The 21,127-nt window shown below is 50.7% G+C and overlaps 1 protein-coding gene across 1 annotated transcript in view; it reads right to left on the bottom strand.

Moving 5' to 3' along the window:
* The window catches only part of LOC146198881 (myocyte-specific enhancer factor 2-like), a 122,963-nt gene that overhangs the window by 100,017 nt on the left and 1,819 nt on the right, over positions 1-21,127 (bottom strand). The window lies entirely within an intron of this gene.

Here is a 21,127-nt window from a genome sequence, read left to right as displayed (position 1 = left end):
TTTCCTGTAATTACGACCTTGTCATGATGGTATATACGCTACTTATAGAGTTGCGCTAACGTTACTTTGCAGTCCCTCACAGAAATTCTTGTACACATAACCAGTACGCGTTTTGAGGTTAGGGCATGCCACTGGACTGCACAAAACTTACAAGAAAAAAACGCTGCGTCGGAAGCATCGATGATAATCACTGATTATATGCACTGAACGTCACGAGTGACATCTTGTCGTCCAATGGTCTCTATTTTTACCCTTTTTTTATTTCACGCGAAGACAGAGGACAGCGGCACTGAATCGCACCTCAGCACAGCGGGATACTGCATCGAATTGTCATCAGGAGAGCGTGTTGCACCGGAAGTGACGTAAAATACGCCAACGCGGTGTGGAAGTTCGTTTTCCGGGCAAACCGCGCCGATGGCCGCGTCGAGCAGGGAGCGCCTCCGTACAGCGCCCGCAGGATCGATCGAGCTCAGCTGCCGCGCGAAACTCCCTTCCAAGAATCCAGGGCCGCAGTGCACACACTCCTCGTAGAGGCAGCAGTGCAGCGCCAAGCCCAGGCTGTGGGAGCCGCACTGCTTTCTAGCCATGCAGGTTGCCAAGGTGTGGCACCGCCTCTGCTTTTTTCTTTCTTGCTCGCTTCTCAATGGCAGGAACTGTTATGGCTCGGCTTGCGCTAAATCGCATATTGCACGTATCCTTTTAAGCGAGCGTATATTTCTCGACGGTACCGTCATGGACGGTACCAGAACCATGGAAGAATGCAAACACTATCCTCATTCATAAGAAAGGGGACTCTAAGGACCTTAAAAATTACAGACCAATCAGCTTACTGTCTGTTACGTATAAGGTATTCACTAAGGTAATCGCTAATAGAATCAGGACAACCTTAGAGTGCAATCAAGCAAAGGATCAAGCAGGTTTTCGGAAACGGTACTCTACTATCGATAATATCCATACCATCAATCAGGTGATAGAAAAATGCTCAGAATATAACCAGCCCTTATACATAGCATTTACTGATTACGAAAAAGCATTTGACTCAGTAAAAACCACGGCGGTGATGCAGGCATTGCGAAATCAGGGGGTAGACGAGCCGTACGTGAAAGTGCTGGAAGATACATATATATAGTGGCTGTACAGCAACCATAGTTCTGCATAAAAAAAGTAATAGACTTCCCATAAAGAAAGCTGTTAGGCAAGGAGACACGATCTCCCCACTACTATTCACAGCTTGCTTACAGGAAGTATTCAAAGACTTGGAATGGGAGTAGTTAGGAATAAGGGTAGATGGAGAACACCTCAGTAATCTGTGATTTGCTGATTACATTGCCTTGCTAAGTAACTCAGGAGATGAACTGCAAAGAATAATTGTTGACCTAGACAGGAAAAGTAGAAAGGTAGGCTTGAAAATAAATATGCAGAAGACTATGAGGTAATGTTCAACAGCCTCGGGAAGGAACAGCAGTTTACGTTAGGTAGCGAAGCACTGGAAGTAGTAGGCGAATACGTCTACTTAGGACAGGACCATGAAAAGGAAATAACAAGAAGAATAAGATTGGGATGGAGCGCATTTGGCAAGCACTCGCAGACTATGACTAGCAGCTTACCGGTATCGCTCAAGAGTAAATAATACAACAGTTGCATCTTACCTGTACTCACCTATGGGGCTGAAACGTGGAGGCTAACCAAGAGGGTTCTACTTAAGTTGAGGACAACACAGAGGGCTATGGAACGAAAAATGGTAGGGGTAACATTAAAGAGATAGGAAGCATGCAGATTGGATCAGAGAAATAACTCAAGTTACTGACATTCTGGGCAGACATGTAGTGCGAAGAGAGGATAACCGATGGTCGCTTAGGGTAACAAACTGAATTCCAAGGGAAGGAAAGCGTAGCAGGGGGCGGCACAAAGTTAGGTGGGCGGATGAGGTTAAGAAGTTCGCAGGGGTCAAGTGGATGCAGCTAGCACAGAACCGGGTTAATTGGAGAAATATGGGGGAGGCCTTCACCCTGCAGTGGGTATAGTCAGACTGATTATGATGATGATGATATTTCTAAGCGAGCATCGTATAGCCATTTGAATCATTTCTGTTCGTGCTGTTCAGTGCTCTTGTTATGTGTTCTTCTAATATAATTGGATTTGCTTGACCGGTACGACGAAGCCTTCGTCCGGTATTGTAGCCTTTAACTATCACTATTGCTTTATGAAATGGAAAGGAACAGATAGTCGCACACACAAATAATTTAACATGGCGCGAACTGCACCGACGGTTATAGAATCGTGGTGTACAGAGGGCAGCTCTAGACCAAGTGTAAAAACTTGCCGCTGGAGAATAGCCGACGAGTAACCGAAAGGGAAAATAAAGCAATCGATTCCGATACGAAGCTTAGATATACTAGCCGTGCCAGCGTCCCCGTCTGAGAATCATCTGAAGCAAGCCTTCGGAGGATATGCGTTTCAATACGTGTAATCTTTCCAGGTGAGCTCGTCTGCGCTCCAACAAGTGTTGCAATTAAAACGCAAAGTAAAAACACTCTCCGAGTCGTTTCCAACCAAAACAAGCAAGCTGTGAGGCTGTACGCTGTGGGAAGTGGTCAGCAGGTTTGTTGATGCGTAGGCTTGAAGCCACATCAGCCATCCTAAGAAACACCCTCCCGAGAGAAAAAGAAAATAAAAATAAATAATGAGTTGAACGACTAACGAAGCCTCACCACCCTGGTTAGCGGACGCACAGCCTAGAACGGCGCACGTCAGCGCAGGGCACCCCGCCGGACGACCCCTCTCGAGACGTCGGCCGGCGCCAGAGCAGCAAGGGGCCAAGTTGGAGCCCAGCCGGCCCGCGTCTGACCTAGGGAGTGAGCGGGCCCTTCAAGACGGCGGACGAGCCATCCGGCAGCCGCCCCGCTTCCCTCTCTAGATCCGCGCCGAAGCGGAGGAGGACTTGATGAGCATTCAGGAAGAAGTCCCAGAAGGTCCGGCGAAAAAACCTGCGGCGTCGGCAGCGATCGAAACCGAAAGGAGGTACGAAGGGTGGTGGAGAGGGGGGGGGGGATCGGCCATCTTGGCGACGGCATGCCTCCTCCGCACTCTTCTCTCAGAGGCTGCAGCCGGGCGCCTGAAGGAAGAAGAAGAAGACGGAGCGCCGATCTTCCTCTTCCCATCTTATGTGGGTCAGTCAGGCCGCTCGGCGAGAAAACCGGGTCAGGGGTCAGCGACCTCCCCTTGCGCGCGCTCCAGCGGCCACCACCACTTTTCTCCGCCGCGGTCGCACCGCTCTGCCGCGCCGCTGACTCAGCAGCGGCCTGACCGGCCGCTTTCTTCTTCCGCACGCGTCCTCGACGCCGCTGCCTCTTTCTTGAGCAACAAACCAGCCCGTGGGACGGAGCAGGGGCTCGGGCCCCTGGCGCAATCTCGCGCTCCCGCGGATTAAGTTTCACCAAGTAACGGCGTGTCACAGACACACACGTGCGAAGCACGCATGCAGAGCGACTTCGGAGCCCACCCCGCTCTCATCCCGGAAGCGCTTCGGCGGCGCATCGCAGATGGCTGCCTCCGTCGGTTCCCTCTGTGACGGCGCAGCGCTCTCGAGCGTGGCTCATTTGAGGAGTCACTGTGACACACGTGTGTTCCGAGCTGCGTGCTCCGACACCGAGCAGGGAGGCGCGATGGCTGCCTGTTCCGCACTTAAGGAGAAGCATGTGAGGCCAGGATGATGGGCTCGAAGGCTAATGATGCACGAACGTGTGTTCTTCCTTCCTGCATCCGACGTATAGTCGGGTCATTGTCGAAACTGCAGTTCGTACGATCATCGCGGCAGGGCAAAGATGAACCCGAATTCGCCATGAGGTCATTTTTCAGACTTCATGATACTACTATGCAGCGCGCACAAATACGACGAGTATATAAAGGTGTCCACACAGGGCGTTGCTCCAGCGTACTTGTATAATGAACCGTTTTATGAGTCAAATCACGGCGCACTACTATGTACTCACTAACCGATCAGTACGTATTTTTCACGTTGGAAAGGCCGAAGATTAACGGGCGTCAGGTCAGCTGCCGAAAGCAAGAAGCGCTGGAATGGAGTGTAAAACAGTAATAGTGGAGCGAACGCTGGTGTAGCGTTCATGGCCGCCTTTTTCCATTCGCCAAGATGAAATAAAATCGAGAGACGAAAATATACGCGTATATTTTTTTCATCGGTTCTCTTGTTTATTCTTCTGCTATTTCTGAGCTTCAACAGCGGCCGCACTCTGCATGTATCGAAGAAACCCGGATGCACCCAGAAGCAGCCGTCAGCTCTGATGACAGCGTGCGCACCGCGGTTCAAAGATTCTGGCCGTGACGTATACAAGGCACCCCATACTCGGCGCGTGTCGTTCGCGTCAGTCAACGTCTCCCCCTCGCTCACGCGCTCCGCACTGCCGGCCAGTCTCGGCGCCAACAGAGCAAGCGGTGTTTAGATCCCAATCTCGAGCACGGCGCGGCAGCGTGCCGTAAAAATTGAGACCTCAAGCGTACAAAGGCCGTTCTTGACACCTCCGCTCGACGTAGCGTCGGGTGAAGAAGGAATGGAGTCGGGCGCTACTCCCTCCACAACGCGTCGGAGCAGCGAGGAACAACGTGGAACTGTGTTTCCAACTGCTGGCCCTGCGGTGCCGCTATCTCCTTCCCTTCTCCCAGAGAAAAGGTTCGCCAACGGGATCGCGCGTGAGGTGTGCGTGCCTCGACCTGCTCTCACCGCAACAGTGTAGGAAAGCAGGGTTGCTGGAGGCTGGAGCAAGTGCAAGCCTGTAATAAGCTCCACGAGACAGCGCCTACTCCAGACACGCCTACTGACCGGTCCAGATACTGTCCTTATACGCAGAGGTACGCTGCGGTGATGATTTATGTCTGTCTCTATACACTACGTTTCAAAGCAGGACGCCTGATTGAATGGTTACAGAGTGAGGATGCGAGAGAACAATGCATCCAGTTCAGTCGTATTGGTAGCATTTCCAGTTGTGTTCAGGCTCAGGATTAGGTTGTTATGCTTCAATCCTCTAAATATAGGCAAACATGGTCCAGGCCTGAACTGCCAGTGCAAGGGTTACTAAAGGGAGGGCTCCGCACTATAATTTCCGTTCAGCGAAATTGGAAGAGCCGACGGGTTTGTAGTGCGGATTGCTTTCTTACAGCTGAAAATGTTGTTTAAATGACTCAGCTTCATTAGAGGGATAAGCTATGGAAGTTCCATGAATTCTTTTTGACGTGACCCAATGTATATTGCTCTGAAACTGGTGTTGTTAAGTGGGGGTCGGCGTTTCGGAAGGTTCACGCGCCGCTGAGAGACGCTGCATGGAGTGAAGGGCGCGGGATTAAATTCGTACCTAACTCTTTTAACGCGGACCAACATAACACAGCATACGGGTGCTTTTTGCGTTTCGCATCTTTCGAAATACGGCCGTCGCAGTCGGAGATTCGATCCTGCTACCCGAAGTCAGCAGCTATACGGTACATACACAGCGTTGATCTGAATTTACTACTTTTATTTTGAGGGACGATTACCACTTGCCCGGAAGCTGTTCATCGTGATCGCCGAGCTTCTAATGCGGTTTTATGTATTTATGCACGCGTACCGCTGCCACAAAACCGCGACGTTACAGGAATTGGGCGAGGGTAGAAGAAAGAGGGCCATACCAAGTAAAAAGAGAGAGAGAGAAATGAAACAAGCGACTGGCTATAAAGTACCATTGGATATTTCTTGGCGTATGAATGTCCCAATGTGACGTCAACATACTATAGTTAATTACAATCTTTAGTGACGAGCTGCAGGTTGCAGAACGCACCGTTTAAAATACTCCATAGTTTAACGAAACGATGAAATAAACAGGAATATATAACATAAACTAAATATTCCAATATCCCCTGCCCTTTGTGAAGCTTATAGCAGCATATATTGTATGCCAATGCGCGGAGCCCTTGTAAAGCCTATTAGACGTCATCAGTGCTTGCACGTACAGGCTTTGAATTAACAGCGCGCCGCATTCACGGGGCACAATTCTCTATAACAAACATCATCACTCAAAATCGATCGCCAGAAGCCAGTCTTAAAATCATTACTATGCGTCCGTGCACACAATGGTACCACGATAAGAGCGATCGGTATACACATTTTGTTCCTGCCGGCGTTTCTTGAATTGAAGGTCATTTCTTCAACGTCTCTCGATGACAGACTTCCTGCAGCAGCAGACGCGAACCAATTAGGGAAACAGAAACGCTGAAAGAGTATGACGAAGCGATGCCGATTAAAGAGACGAATAATTTCTCCGTCTATTTAATGCCTGTCGAAAGAAAGAAAGAAAGAAAGAAAGAAAGAAAGAAAGAAAGAAAGAAAGAAAGAAAGAAAGAAAGAAAGAAAGAAAGAAAGAAAGAAAGAAAGTTCCTCGTCAGCTATGCCCATTTAGGTGAACATCTTCGCTATATTGCTGCGACACCCTGCATATACCACCAGCTTATCAAGCCCGTGTCCTCTCGCTGTCTGCTGTGCCAAAGGGAGGCTGTGACGTGGCTCACGCGGCCGCTAGATGGGGGTGGCATCGCCCCGCGACCTTGCATGTCACCTCGGAGGGGGTAACAAACAGCGGGTCTGGGAACTGCCCCGCACGGTCGTGATCGGCCTGTTGAGGCCAATGCGCCGCAGATCAGTCGTCCAGTGCCGACGCTGGCCGCTTGTGTACCCCGGTACGCGCGCATATATGCATCGTGGATGCATGCATATATGCATGCATGTGCGTACGCGTAGGCCACGTGCGCGCAACTGGGCTACGACGCTATACATGCAGGCGAGACTTGTCGCCGCGCGTGTGTACGCGATCGTAATCGGCGTGGCCACATTTGCGCCACGATGATAGCGGAGTGGCACGCACGGGTCTAGCCAGCTTCCCGCCGGGCACATCCACGATGAAGAGAGACGAGCGAAGGAAGTACGCATACACATAGGTGGCGGCAGCCGAGCAGAGGTGCCCGCGGTGACCTACAGCGGTCCTCGTTTCCTAACGCGATCACTCTACCTCGTGCAAGACGACGCTCGATCGGCCCACTTTCCTGTTCCTTTTCACGTGGTCACTATGTATGCACATTCTACTCCACCTGAGTGGAATGCAGAATTGTTTACAATGCGATGGAAAGCGAAACCTCGAGTCGCTGTACATCAACCACGAGAAACAAAGAAAGGGTGCGGCGCTAGACAGAAGCCGTACAATTCTGCACCGACACTATATAAAGGCCTCCGCAAACGTATAGTAGCATAGAGAGAGGTATAGTAGAGGTACGTAGAGGTATAGTAGCAAGCTCTTCGCGATGGCAGCAGCAGCAAGAAAAAAACTATCGTGGTACGGTATCTGAGTGAACGCAGAAAACAGGCGCAACAAATACGCTGATAATATATACACTAAAGACAGAAAATGTTATGTTAAGGGAGCACTCTTGATTTCGCCCAAGCTATGAACAGGCAGTTTTTTTTTTTTTTAACCGCTTTCCGCAGTCCGAATGCCCGTACATATATAGTATACCTAGTTCCGCGCTGCTGCATGCTGTTTTCACTAGTCGGATATAACGATACTGGCGTTAACGCGAGGGTACAACACGCGGATGTCAAAACCAGGCTCTGCACGCAGGGCGTATTACGGGCGACGTTGACACAGTTTGGTCACTGGGCAAAAAAAGAAGAAATAGTAGAGAAAGTGACGAAAAAAAAAAAAAAGAAATCTAGCAAAAAGTCTCGACGCCCGCGCTTGATCTGCTGTGCACTGAAGCTGAAACGTTAGGAGGAAATTCAGGGGCGCGTTCAAGACGGCGTAGAGGACAACTGCCTGGGAAAACGGCCAAGGCGTTACGCTACTACTGCCGGTGTGCCACGGTGTTCCCGGTTCAGTATCTAATTTACCACTCGGTCAGGCGACGCGCATCAGTGGCGGCAAAATGGAGTAGAACGACGTACGTCACAACTTGGAAACGCTTGCTGTCTTCATCATTTCTTGGCTTCACTGCAAGCAAATGAAGTATGTGCCGAACCATGGCGTTGCACGTGTATACGTTACAGCACTTCGATAACCCAGCCATCAGCAAATCCTAGCTGACCACGAAGGTGAGTATAAGCAGCGTACGCGGCCTACGCGGCTCGCTCGCTCGAATTGTCCCAACATGCATTTGGGGTTCAAGAAAAAAGGAGAACGGAGATCCATTGATTGACCAACAAAACATTCCTTTCTGCCACCCCCTTTCCTTCTTATTCCCTTTTTTTTTCTTTGTTTTACCAATCCAATCCAATGTGCCCAGTATACGCAGTTTAAAACCAATCGAAATTCGATTTGAAGCAATCGGTTCGGTTTGGTTTGCGGGGTTTAACTTCCCAAGACGACTCAGGCTATGAGAGACGCCGTAGTGGAGGACTCCGGAAATTTCGACCACCTGGGGTTCTTTAACGTGCACTGACATCGCACAGCACACGGGCGCTTTGCTTTTCGCCTCCATCGAAAAGCGGCCACCGAGGCCGGGATTCAATCCCGCGTCCTTGGGAACAGTAGTCGAGCGCCGTAACCACTGCGCCAACCCGGCGGAGGGATTTGAAGAAATCATTTTTAAACCGCTCGGTGTTGACGGCACCAGTCTGTTCGTACGAACCGGAAGTTCGAAATAACGAGTGTGCCCCCCCAGCTCTCTCCGCTCTGCATCCTCTTCCCTAAGGTGAGCAATCATCCTCGATAGCTAACCTTCGACCAAACCACTAGACTGACGGTGTCCTGCGCTTGCGGCGACCGCCTCCCGCGAACGCGGAACCGGCAGCAGTCGACGAAGCCGCACTGCATCCCGTGCCGTCTCGGCAGCGCGTGTAGCCCGCGGTGCTTGCTGCGACAGCGACCGCCGAGAAACACAAACAAGTGCCACCGCGGCAATACTCTCTCTTCCCAGCTCCGCGCTTTTGCAAGAAAGCTAAGGCCGAAAGTGAGCGCGCTGTTGTGGTGGTGGTAGTAGTGGTGGCCGCCGCCGCTTCGGAGCAAGATCAGGGTCGCCAGATTGCGCGCGGTTTTTCCAGCTCCCCAACAACGACGGCCGAGGCGGCCTTTTGCTTTCTCTCTCTCTCTCGGCCCATTGCTTCTCTACCTCGTTTTCGCTGCTTTACCTTTCTTATAACCCAGCGCTCGTCCGCATACACTAGGCGTGCACACTCGCGCATGCGAGCAACGGGAGCCGCCCGCGCGCGCCAGAGCCACAAGGCTGCTGCCGATGCTGCGGCAACTTTCCCGCGCGCGCAATTATTGTGATTATCGGCTCTCGGGTCTCGTCTCAGAGCGTGCACGCGGCCGTGTAGAGAGGAACGAGCTAAGGGACCTAGTTATGGGAGTCCCCTAGAATTACCAAGGTAGAGTAACGGCGACGACGCGTCCCCCTTTTTAACCAATTCATTTAGGAATGCACCGAAGAAGAAAGATGAAAGGAGAGGAGTAACAAGTGCCAACACAACGAGCGCAACCCAGCCTACATATGAATTAAGGGGAATTTTACGCCTCGAAGAAAACATCATGCATCACGTTAGAGGCCTTGGAATAAAGTCTGTCGCCCATTTTCCGCCGATGTTAATTTAAATCTACGTATATGTATCGTACCCCCCCCCCTCCCCCCCTTTCTTTTACACCCCATCCCCCGAGAAAAATATGAATAGCGGAATTCGAACTTGCGATCACGTGTTGCAAAGCAGAACGCTTTTACCGCTGAGCCACTGCGATTAATCCTGGGTTCTCTCGGCAACTGCGTACGTCAAAATGTGTTAGCAAGTATGAATCGGACCACTCCTCAGTTTGTCAGATATAATACCAGAGTGAGATGAAGCGTGCGTGCTTTGAAAAATACGCTGAGCCTAGCAGTACAAAGTTAAAGCCCAGCGTTCAGCTTTAGACACTAACACCCAGAGCAAAGATAATCGGCGCTTTTTAGTCACTCAAAAGTCTGATGGATCAGATTTGGTGAGACGCCTTAGAGATTATTGAGTGACTGACCCGGCTGTGAGAGAGGACAGACAACCTGAACTAGTGCACGTGCGTGCGACGTACACTGCAAATGTGAGCGAAGCGTGCGCTCCCATTGGTCGCCGCGGCGTGGAAAGGTTCCTTCACCTTGGGCCCCGCGTATCGCGTAAGGACCCCGACACACCGCCGCGGGACGCTGTGCGCTGTTGAGCCAGACCAGCAGGTACTGATGAGATTGGAATCGACGACCTTGACTGGTAACGGCCCCGGCCTCTCTCATCGGGCGATCAAATCGCAGCCCGCGCTCATTCCTAATAGATTGGAGCAGAGGCGGTCCGACAGCAGGAGGGAGGCGAGGCTCACGACTCGACGGCGAAGTTCATTAACGTGTCCACTTGCTGCCCCACGACTTCGAAAGCCTGCGTACACAGCCACGGGCCGCGGGGGAGAGCGTGGATTAACGCGCCCGGATTAAGGAGTCAGAGGGCGCTGGGTTTCGGAAGCGGCGAAAGAGCTTAGCGCAACCCGTTGCCGGGCTCAGCAAGCTCCCACTTGCACCGGGTCCGAACACCGCCCGGCTAGGGCGCATCCGCCTACGCACGCTCCACCCGATCGGGACGGCAGCCTTGGCGAGCGCCCGCGGCGGCCCCTTGCGTCAGGAGCAGCTGCTTGCTCGAGCGTTCGCCTGTGACGTCATCGTCGGGCCAGCGGCTCGCGCACGTATGCCGGTCCATTGATCGGGTCGCCTAGGGTCCCGCGGTGGCGTCAGCGGCCCGTTTCCATGGGAGCCCGGAATGCCGCAGATCGGGAAAAGAAAAGGCCTGCTGCTCCCGCCAGCCAGCGCTCGTCCTTCCGATTGAGGTACTGAGGTGAGGGAAAATGGGGGAAGCAAGCAGGCACCCTCGTCACTAAGGTGTAGCCATGTCAACGGTGCTGGCTGCTTCCTGCCTCAATACCCTCCGTCGATATCCGCCAGCCATCAGGATGAAAATGGCGAATGAAAAACTGCGGGCGAGTGTGGACCCAGACGATCGCCAAACCCTTCAGTCGGGGTCGCTGGGGCTGATCGAGGCTAAGGACTGACAAGTAGTAAGAAGCCGGCGCACCTTCTTCACAGGCCAGTCATGGAGGACCTAGACATTGCTACACAGTTGACACGGCGGCTGACTCGAAATCCCAGACGGAAGGGAACGATAGGAGATATCGCCATCACTTCGGAGCGTTCCGTTATTATTCGGGCAAAGGAAGCGAACAAGTTATTCCCCAACAAGCTATTCTACGTTTCGACATATCGACCTGGGAAAGAATTCGAGTTTTTTGAGCTATACATCGGTTCTCGACAGTGTGCGCTGCTCGCAGTTAATCTTCTGTCTCACAGAACTCGCAAAAAAAAAAAAAAAATCAAAGAAAACGTGTCGCGTAATGCGTATGTTGAGCTAGATTCACTAGCGGTGCGAAGATTGTTTCACGCGAAGAGTTCAGAAAACCGGTCCACAAGGCCGAAGAAAAAAAAAAAAATGTTTGCTTGTCCTCCTCGCAAAGCGTTCTTCAGCCTTCCGACAGAAAAAATTGGCTGCGAGGCAGCCGATTAAAATGCAGTCCGGTGATCGCATTGTATTCATGAACGAACAGCGGACAGTGGCACTCAGTCTACATATCCGCTTGACAGTGCTGCGACATTTCGCAAGCCTATAAAATCGTTTCCTTACTTTCAGCCCTCGAAGGTCACGCATAAAATATCCGTGACAGTTGTCACAGTATTATTGTATACTATACATACTCTGCCGCGATAATTTATTCGACAGGGGTGCGCTTCCTGATCCCGTCAACTTTTTCAACGGAACACAAAGATGAGAATGATCGAATACAAGATGTAGAAGGAAACCCACCGGCTTATAAATCAATACAGAACTTTTAGCACGCGGCGATCCTGTGATGAGCTTCGAAAATTTTCAAATTTAAGCAAGAAATGTAGGCTCCGGGGATGTGTGCAAGAAATGAAATGAGCGCGCGCGCGCGCGCACACACACACACACACACACACACACACACACACACACACACACACACACACACACACACACACACACACACACACACACACACACACACACACACACACACACACACACACACACACACACACACACACACACACACACACACACACACACACACACACACACACACACACACACACACACACACACACACACACACACACACACACACACACACACACACACACACACACAGAGACGTCCAGAAAATGTGGAGAGTGACCGCGTGTGCCGTTAACACAAAGCTATCGCTACATGTTAGGGAAAGCACAGTAACTACAAAACTACAACTACGCACAGCAACAGAGACAAGAGCTCCGCGTATACCTAAAAGCCGCATGAGCTAACGGCCAGCCAGGGAGGCCGGTTCCTCATTACTTTCATGCGCCACGCCTCCCCATAGGCGCTATCTTTCCGGCAGCAAGTCGCGCGTTGCGCAAGGGAAGAGCTTGGCTGCGGACCACCATTTCTCCGGAAAAGCTCTTTCGCGAAATCGTTTTCTTTCGCACCCCGAGGGCATGGGAGAGAGACCTTCTCTTCTTTCTCTGCCTTTTGGAGCACTCACTCGATTGACCGCGATGGAATAGCGCGCTACCGCAGCAGAGTAAGATCGAATCTGTTCAGCAACCAACCACTTATCGCGCCAAGTCTGAGATCAATGCATGCAGCCACATGGGACCTACATCTCTTTTTACAAAATATGTTGTCTTTTTTCAAGTTCTTGCAGCCATCGTTGTCTGCCGGTTCCTTAATCACACTAGTTGCGAAAATTCGCTACAGAGTCCAACCATTTTCTGTGAAGACTTTGGAGACTCCGAACTATTTACAACCGATTTCTGCGCCAGCCGTGTTGACCCATCGTCAACTATTCGCGGCGCTCTAAAGCCTATAAAAAAATTACAAACATTTGATTTTATTCCGATACATGACGCATCTGCAGAATACTAATGTTCTTTTAGCGAGAAAGTCGACAATCTTTTGTTGTACGTCATCTTTTTTTCTTTCGAAACAGCAGGTCAGACTACTGCCACTGAGAAAAACATTAAACACTTTTCTTTGTCCGCTTCTAGGAACAGAGGAAAACGATGTTGCAAACACTTTGCAATAGCGAACAGCTCGCCTTAAGTTTACAGGCGATATGTTGCAAACATTAACAAAAAACAAAAAAACAAACGAGCAGCTTTCCCTTAGCTTACCGACGGCAAAGTGGCCTAATTCAAGCAACAAAAGCGTTCGTTGGAGAATAGTCGTAACTGTGCACAGCAGTTTGATACGCTCAAAAAAAAAAAAAATAAAAAAATAAAAAGAAAAAAAGAAAAAAGAAAGAAAGGATCACACGGGCAGCCCGGCTTCTACAGCAATGGGCGGGTTTTGCGACGTATGTTACCTAACACAATGCGTTATGCCTCCGCAGTAGCATAAAAACGTGTCGCATGATCAAATTAAATAAGAAGAAGCGGCGGCGGCATGACTGCCAACGAAAGCGATGTGTCTCGGACGAAGCATGCTGTCGAGCGGATGCGACGAACAGTGCAATGCAGACGGAACAAGAAAACATCATCAGCCAAAAATGACCAAACCAAACTGCATCACAAATAAAGTGATTCAAAAATATTTAGGAAAAATGCTCGAAAATCCTTCTTCCGAATGAAAAGCGAAGCACACCTGGCCGTAGAGGAGAGGACGGAGGAAGCGACAAGGCGTGGAAAAGGGTCCAGAGTGAGAGCAACGCAGCGACAGCGGGTCCAACGCAGACGCGTGTTTCTGCCCTTTCGAGGGCAGAGCACATCTGTTTGTCGCTATCCCCCCTCCCTCCCCCACGCCCTTAAACCTTCCCCTCTAACGTTTTCTGAATACCTTCAGCGCAAAAGCCTTGCCGCGCAAAAAGAAGTCAGCCCAAAACGACTTCCGTTTCTCGCGATGTGCAGCGGCTGTCGCACTTTACGACCGAAGCTCCCCCCCCCCCCCCCCCCCCGCCTCCCTCACCCCCATGCACTCCTTTCCCTTCATTACTACGGTTCACTGTGCTGCTTCCCTCCCACTATATTTATACTACTTTTTTTTTTCCCTTCTCTTGCTCTGGGTTTGCCTGATTGATTACAATTGTGATCTCGATAGGAAAGAAGAACGACAGATTGCAAAATCTCTCTCCACTGCAGCGGTTGCTCCCGTACTGGGAACAGACAGGGTAAAAGGCGGGAAGATATGCCAAAACAGGGATAGCGGAAAGAGGCTGACTTGGCGATAGTACGAAGCGTGCTTTTTCTTCCCTTCTTCCTGCCTCCCACAAAGACACGGGAGCAGCCGTCGTCCCTTCTCCACGTGCCGCTGAAAGGGGTTTTTGGGGAGGGAAAAAGCTGCTTGCGGTCAGCGCGCATATTTCACGGCATACTCCATGGCACGCCCGTGCGGTGAGGTGGGGGAAAGCAAAGAGGGTAGCAAAGTTGCGTTTTCTCCATGTATATCGCGGAGGGAGGAGAAGGCAGGCACGGTGCTCTACAAAAACGCCGTGGAGGTGTGGGAGACCCGTGGCCCGCGGTGCGGGTGGCTTATTGTGCGGCGGCCCACGCGGCGCCGATGCAGCCACGCGTGCTGCTGCGGCCTTGCGCGTGCGCCCGTGTGTGTGTGTGTGCCGTCGAGATGTGTGCATGAGAGGGAGAGAGAAAAAGAGAGACAGCCACGCGCTACCGGCGAAGGTCACGGGCGTCGATTCCTGTCGGGCACCTTCACTTGCGAAACGTCACCGCCGCCGACCGCGACGTTTCGGCTACCTTCGAGAAATGAAGGTGGGGGCTGAATGTTGAGCGCATCAGCGCAGTCGCAACCACCGACAAAAGCTCGGCGCGCTAACCTTGTCTGCCTAGCTTATTTCGACCACGGTTGTAAACAGTCGCGATGTTTGCGTTCAGCAGATTTGTCCTAAGGTCACGGGCTCGAATCACGGCTGCGAAGGCAACATTTCGGTAGAGAGGAAATGGTGCGAAAATAATGATGTACTACCATGGAACACCATGCCATAGCACCAGCCACGTAGATAAACTGCAGTCTCACATAGCCAGCCCCATGCCGACGCATGGGACTGGCTATGTCTCACAAATCGCACACGTGCGAATGCGCTAGTTACGAATAATAGCTACCACCGTTTTCTCGCCCATTCAGCAGTTCAAGTATGCCTCGTTCCCTACAATTATCCGTTTTCTTCCTCTCCAGTGTCAGTTCACTGGCTCTTGCTGCATCAAGGCGCTTTATGATGAACCACAAAGGGTAGTCGTATAATTCAATGTCTAGGGATCCACTTTCTTCTGCGCCGTGCGAGGCGCATCGAATCAAACTTCGTTGGTGTGCGGCCTGGCCCTCGGGAACTTCGAGGTGGTCTCGCGCCACCCATGGTCAAGTCATATTTGCCTGACGGACAACGCTTCGACGGTGTGACCTCGTGGCAACCTCGGCGGCTGTCCTCACATGCCGCGCACCTGGTGCCGGCTGGGCGGGCCCTCATTAATGCACCAGAGCGGTTTAATGCGCGTTCGACGAGCTGGTTGTGAATTGTGAGACTCGTTAGGCTCGCACGGAAATGCAGGCTCGAACGACTGGTCTCCTAATGGCTTTCACGAAGAAGATCAGGTGAGAGAGCAAATTCGAGCTCATGATATCGTACAGAGTAAATTAAAATGAAACTGAGCTGGGTGGGGCCACGTGGAGCGACGGGCGGATATCCGATGGCTCATTAAGGTAACAGAATAAATTCGAGAGAATAACGTAGCCGGGCTTTCGAGTCCGCAGCGGGCAGATAAGAATAGGGAGTTTGCTGGAATACATAGGGCGGTTGGCACAGTTGCATACAAGGTCGCCGATTAGTGGTCACAGGCAGAGGCCTGCTGTCATACGTGATCTGGGCGCTATGATGATGATGATGGTAACTTTAACGCAGTGCGAGGTATCGACGCGAACATAGCTAGTGACCAGCCAGTACGGCTGTAGACGGGCACAGCATATATCGCGGACAATGGGGGAAAAGTTCACTAAAAGAGAACCCAGACCACATCAGTTGGCTAGACATGTCGAGCGGCCTATCCGAAGATAGCGGCAAGACGACGAACAGGTTCTCAAAGCAAGTTTACAGCGCTGAAGGAGCGGGGTGTATAGCGTATGTGTGCAGCGTGTAGACGTAAAATTTTCGGACGCTTCTGACGAACAAACGCACCTAAAAGCGCACCATGACGCAATGCACGAACTAAACAAAAAAGAAAAAAGATAATGCGCCAGTAACAGCAGCTTGGCACCTCATCCTGTTTATCTTTATTGCATGAGCACCGACATCAACACGCGATCGGCAAATGTGTATGCCGGCGCAACTCTATTTCTACGGCGTGCAAATCCAGTCCTGATAACTGCCCAGGGCGCAAGGCTGCCTTATACGTGGCAATAATTATCGTGCTTCAGTGGATCAAAAGGCAACCAATCTAATAACCAAGCAAAAAAGGCAGGAAAGTTTATTGAAAACGGCCACATTGTATGCACACACGCTAAAATGTGATCGCGGACGATGCAACAATCGGGAACAGTGCCGATGGCATCGCATATATGTGTGCGTAGAGGTCGACTCCGACCAAGCGTTCTAATCGCTTGTCGCCCTAGCACGGGACCGCAAACACCCGGATAATGCAAATGGCTTTGCCCCGTGGAGCAGTGTCTCCACTTGCGCGAGAGAAATCGAGCTTCTGTCCACCCTTGTGCGTGTTGTATAGTCAGAACTCCGGAAGGGAGGGGGAGATAGAGAAGGTGTGGTGATTATCTCTCCACTCTCCAGCTAGCCACTTTGCCGTTGAGCACACAACGCCTCGGCGGCTCTCGCTATCGGGGGCCCTCCTCTTATGCACATGCGGAGATAGAGAGCTGAGCGCGTGATGATAAACGCACCATCGGCAGGAGTGACTCGAAAAATGTCGTCCTCGGGATCCGAAGCTGTGGACGGCGACCGCGCGCGAGTGTGTGCGTTGTATGCACGCTATCAACGGACGTCTCGACCGCTTCGTGCCCTTGCGCCCGACTCTTCCTCCGAGTGTGTTGATGCCGAACCGGGCTTCATGTCTCCTTTCACGGCGCTTCAAGTCTCCGCATCGGCGAGAAAATGTGAACACTGCACTGACCTCGTTTCATCGACATCAAGAATTAACGGAATGCATTAGTATCGCAACCTCACTAGCGCATTTAAATCCCCCAAGAAATCTCCGTAAATGCGCATCCTCGCCTCAGTAAGGTGAGGCAGGTTTGTCGGAGACGGGCGATGGGTACCGTCTGTGCTGCATCTTGCTCGAATGGAGAATGTCCTCGCGTCGACACCTTCTTGAGTAGATATTACGCTACATGTGAACGTGGGGTGAGTGAGGGCCTACCGTGAGAACCGCTAAATACACAAGCTTTTTTTCTACCTGTATTTCAGCAAACACCATAAACGACTGACACGCCTCTAAGGTGCAGTAACTATAACGTGCAAACTGGCTGGACTTTTGATGCCAGCACAAAATCTACAGCGACGTCGGTGTCTTGGCTCAGAGCACGCACGGTGGTGTTGAACTATCAGTCGCGTACAATGACACGCGCGCGCGCACACAGCGCAAGCGTGCTTCAGCCGTTGGCGCGAGTAAACAAAGCGCGCGTACGTAGATAAAGCGGATGTCGCGAGACCTTGCTCACCAGGTATGCTCGGGGAGTGCATGCGACGGACCGTGTTGCAACCAAGCGGTTATACCTATCTAGAAGCACGGGTGAAATCGGCGCAATTGCGAGGAAGCTGAAACCGACTAACACACAAACGCGCAAATATGGGCAGCACGACGTGCCGAGAGAAATATCTCTCTTCGGCAGAATTACGTCCGTTTTTGCCCTCTTTTATTGAGCAGCAGTTCCGTATCTAGGCGGATAGGTGGCAGCATTATACAACCCGTCGTTGCTGACGTGATAGTCGCGTTACCACCGGCGTCGGCAAGCAACCTGGCAAGCCTCTCCCGTTTTCCGGCATCAGGCACTCCGCGACGAACAATAATAATAGAAGAAAAAAAAAAAAAAAGTCTAGAGGGTAAAAAAAGAAAAAAAAAAAAAGTGAACACGGATCCTGTAGGCATCTCGCCAGCCTCGCGTGGAGTGGCGGCAACAAGCTGATATGCAGAGGAGCGGCGCGGCGCGTAAGTTCTTTTTTCTTTTTAGTGTCCCTCTGGTTGCGACATCTTCACGGGCGTGTGCAGGAGGAAGCGATGTTGGAGAATTGAGGTGAATAGTCGGTCCGATCGGCCTACTCATGTAAATATGTATAGACATAGGCATACAATGGGGAGAGGGCAGGCCGCGCCACGGAAAGATCTGCACCCTTCTATATACCTTCTATTTCTGGAGAAGTAACGTGCGCTGCACCTTTACGCTCGTTACGCCCGGCACGGACTCGTTCGGCGGCGACTGACACTGTGCGCGTCCGCACTTGAAAGGTTATGTACGCAGGGACTCGTTCACACTCGCTTGAGGTAATAGTGCAAGGCTCATATAAACCTTCCCGGAATAAATAAGTAAAAGCGGATAGGTGTGTTGTTTTCAAGGTTCTCTGACTACAGAGGAGACGCGAAGCTTCTGTGACTGTAGACTGTCGACGAACACAACTGTAGCGTTGAGCGCCCATATACCAGCTGAAACGGATGCTTGCTCTATAAAATAGCGACCAACGAACGTTCTGCTCCGCAAACTGCGTAGTTTGGGGCGATGCTACACTTGACACGTTCGCATGGTGACTGCGTGCGGACTCTTGACTGCAGTTTTGATCGAGCTTTTCCATTCATTTTTTTTTTTGTTTGTGCCCATGCAAAGCATATCGTGCTTCTTTTCGCGACTCTATGTCAGCTTTACAAGCTAACTCCTAAGCAGCATTAACGTTTGCCATAAAGTAGCCCAGACCAATCAATGTACTCATTATTACAGCTTTTCAGTTATTTCGTTCTTGCATTGTTTGAACCGCATTCAAAGAAACCGAAATCTGAAACGTGTAGCCGAATCTGGCCGCACTACAAGTGAAGTCGTAGATACGAGAGTTTATAATAACTGGCAGTTCGCCATGACAGATTTCATTCGTCCGTGCACGTCGGATGAGAAATAGTCACGACTGACCTCGGATGATAATGCTGCATAATGTGAACCTCGAAATTTCGCCGCGGGGTCGCTGAATGCCAGAGAGCACTTTGAGATACGGCCGCATTCTAACCGAGCACCTAGTGTTTCACCACGTGTTTAAGGAAACGGTTGCGAATGGTAATGCTCCGCTGTCGGAAATATTCAATAGATGGGCTCTTTGAGGCACTTCATTTGGTCGCTTGACAGGCTCGCTGACTCACCGTGCGTTGTTGGGTATTTGATAAACTACCAAAGCCTCTTCTGCTGCAAAACTATGCACGTGTAGTCTAAATACTTTTGCTATAGGAGGAGCATGATTGGCTGCTTCCCATTGTTCCGAACCTAGCCTCAGACAATAGAGCCACTGACTAGAAGACGAAAAGGGAAGTGAATGCGTGTCTTTATTTTTCGTACTGTTAAGCAAAGGACAGCGTTCCGCGTTCTCCCTTTTTTGTGAGGTAGATTGAAGACGACCATGGGCTGCTTGGCGGATAGATGATGTTGAGCACAAATTTGACTTATTGTATGCTGCGTCTGTCTCCCACCTTCACCAAACGTCACATACCGACAAGACGACGGAGACAAAAGTGCATGATGGATGGTATGATTGCATGATTTAATGACAGCAGACAGCGCGAGCTGTCCGCATCGCGCCCTGACCTCTTCGTCTTCTATAGTCTGTGATTGACAGTACGCAGCTTACTTCTTGATACATGGAGTTCAGAAGCCATTGCCACGTCGCTTATTATTATCCAAAAGGTCTTTCTAGTTTACAGCACTCTATGCATGCATACTTCTGAAAGTAGATCTCGCGAAATCTTACTATGACATTCGGCACGAGACGCGTATCCTAGACCCTACCCCCTAACTTTTTACACTGTTTCTCACTGTCTTTGGCAGTTCTCCTGTTTGAAATCCCCCTCGCCCAGTGAAGCAAATAGAATAGGGCTCCAACGGAAAACATTTTCCCCGGCCTGCCCAGCACCGTACAGAATGAGAGTTGTCAGCGCGCGCCCCCTAGTGCTTCCGCAATTCGCTTCCTCTCTCTTTAAGGTTACACCGTCGCGATGGTGAAACAATACACCACAGAGTTTCTTACTCTTACCTAGAGGGAAAGCTGTGCTGCCATCTATGGGAGTTTACATGGAGTTTCCAGACGGCCAGTTCAGCCACCATGGGCGCTCAAAACATCATGGGCCGGAGAGCTACCGAGTGCAGAACTACAACTTTTGGCTAAAACTAATGCAAAGATATACGTTTTTCTGCCGTAAATAATGTCCTAACATTGAATATTGTGACTATAAATTACAAAAAGAGAGAGAAACAGAATGCCAGTGTGAGATTTATCCAATTTAAGCGATGGCTCTTTCTCCTATTGGCTTAGTTTCGAGCAGCACAAATACCAATATTTCGCACTTAATAAGCAAAGTTTGAACAAAAAAAAAAACGTTATGAAAATATTTATGGTTGTGCAATCACTTAAGGAAGTTTTTAGTGACATTTCGGGAAACAAAAACCATTTATTGGCGACGTCTGCTTTTGCGCCTTCGCTACTATGGCTTTCGTGGTCTATGTACGCACCTTCAAATGATGATGATGACGAAAAAAGAAACATCGCAGTAAAGCCACTCCACGTACCCGAGAAAAACCGACTGTCCCGCAACAAGTAGCACACCGGCCCATGATTCTTAGCGCGCCCATGGTGGCTGAAGTGCAGCGCCCTCAGCTTTCCCTCTAGTTAGTGTAAGGAACTCTATGCCATACACCGCAGTACAAACGCGCCCAAAACCAGCTCGAAAAACCAATACGTCAGTCAAGTCACAGTCGTATCTAGCCGAATATGGATGTAATTAGTAGAAATGAGCAAATTACTCAGGCTTATAGTGACGCACATGATAACCAAGCATA

This window comes from Amblyomma maculatum, chromosome 2, assembly GCF_055883805.1.
Source record: "Amblyomma maculatum isolate TAMU_Amacu chromosome 2, ASM5588380v1, whole genome shotgun sequence".
NCBI lineage: Eukaryota > Metazoa > Arthropoda > Arachnida > Ixodida > Ixodidae > Amblyomma > Amblyomma maculatum.
The sequence above is the reverse complement of the archived record's forward strand: the minus strand, read 5'-3'. Positions and strand labels throughout refer to the sequence as shown.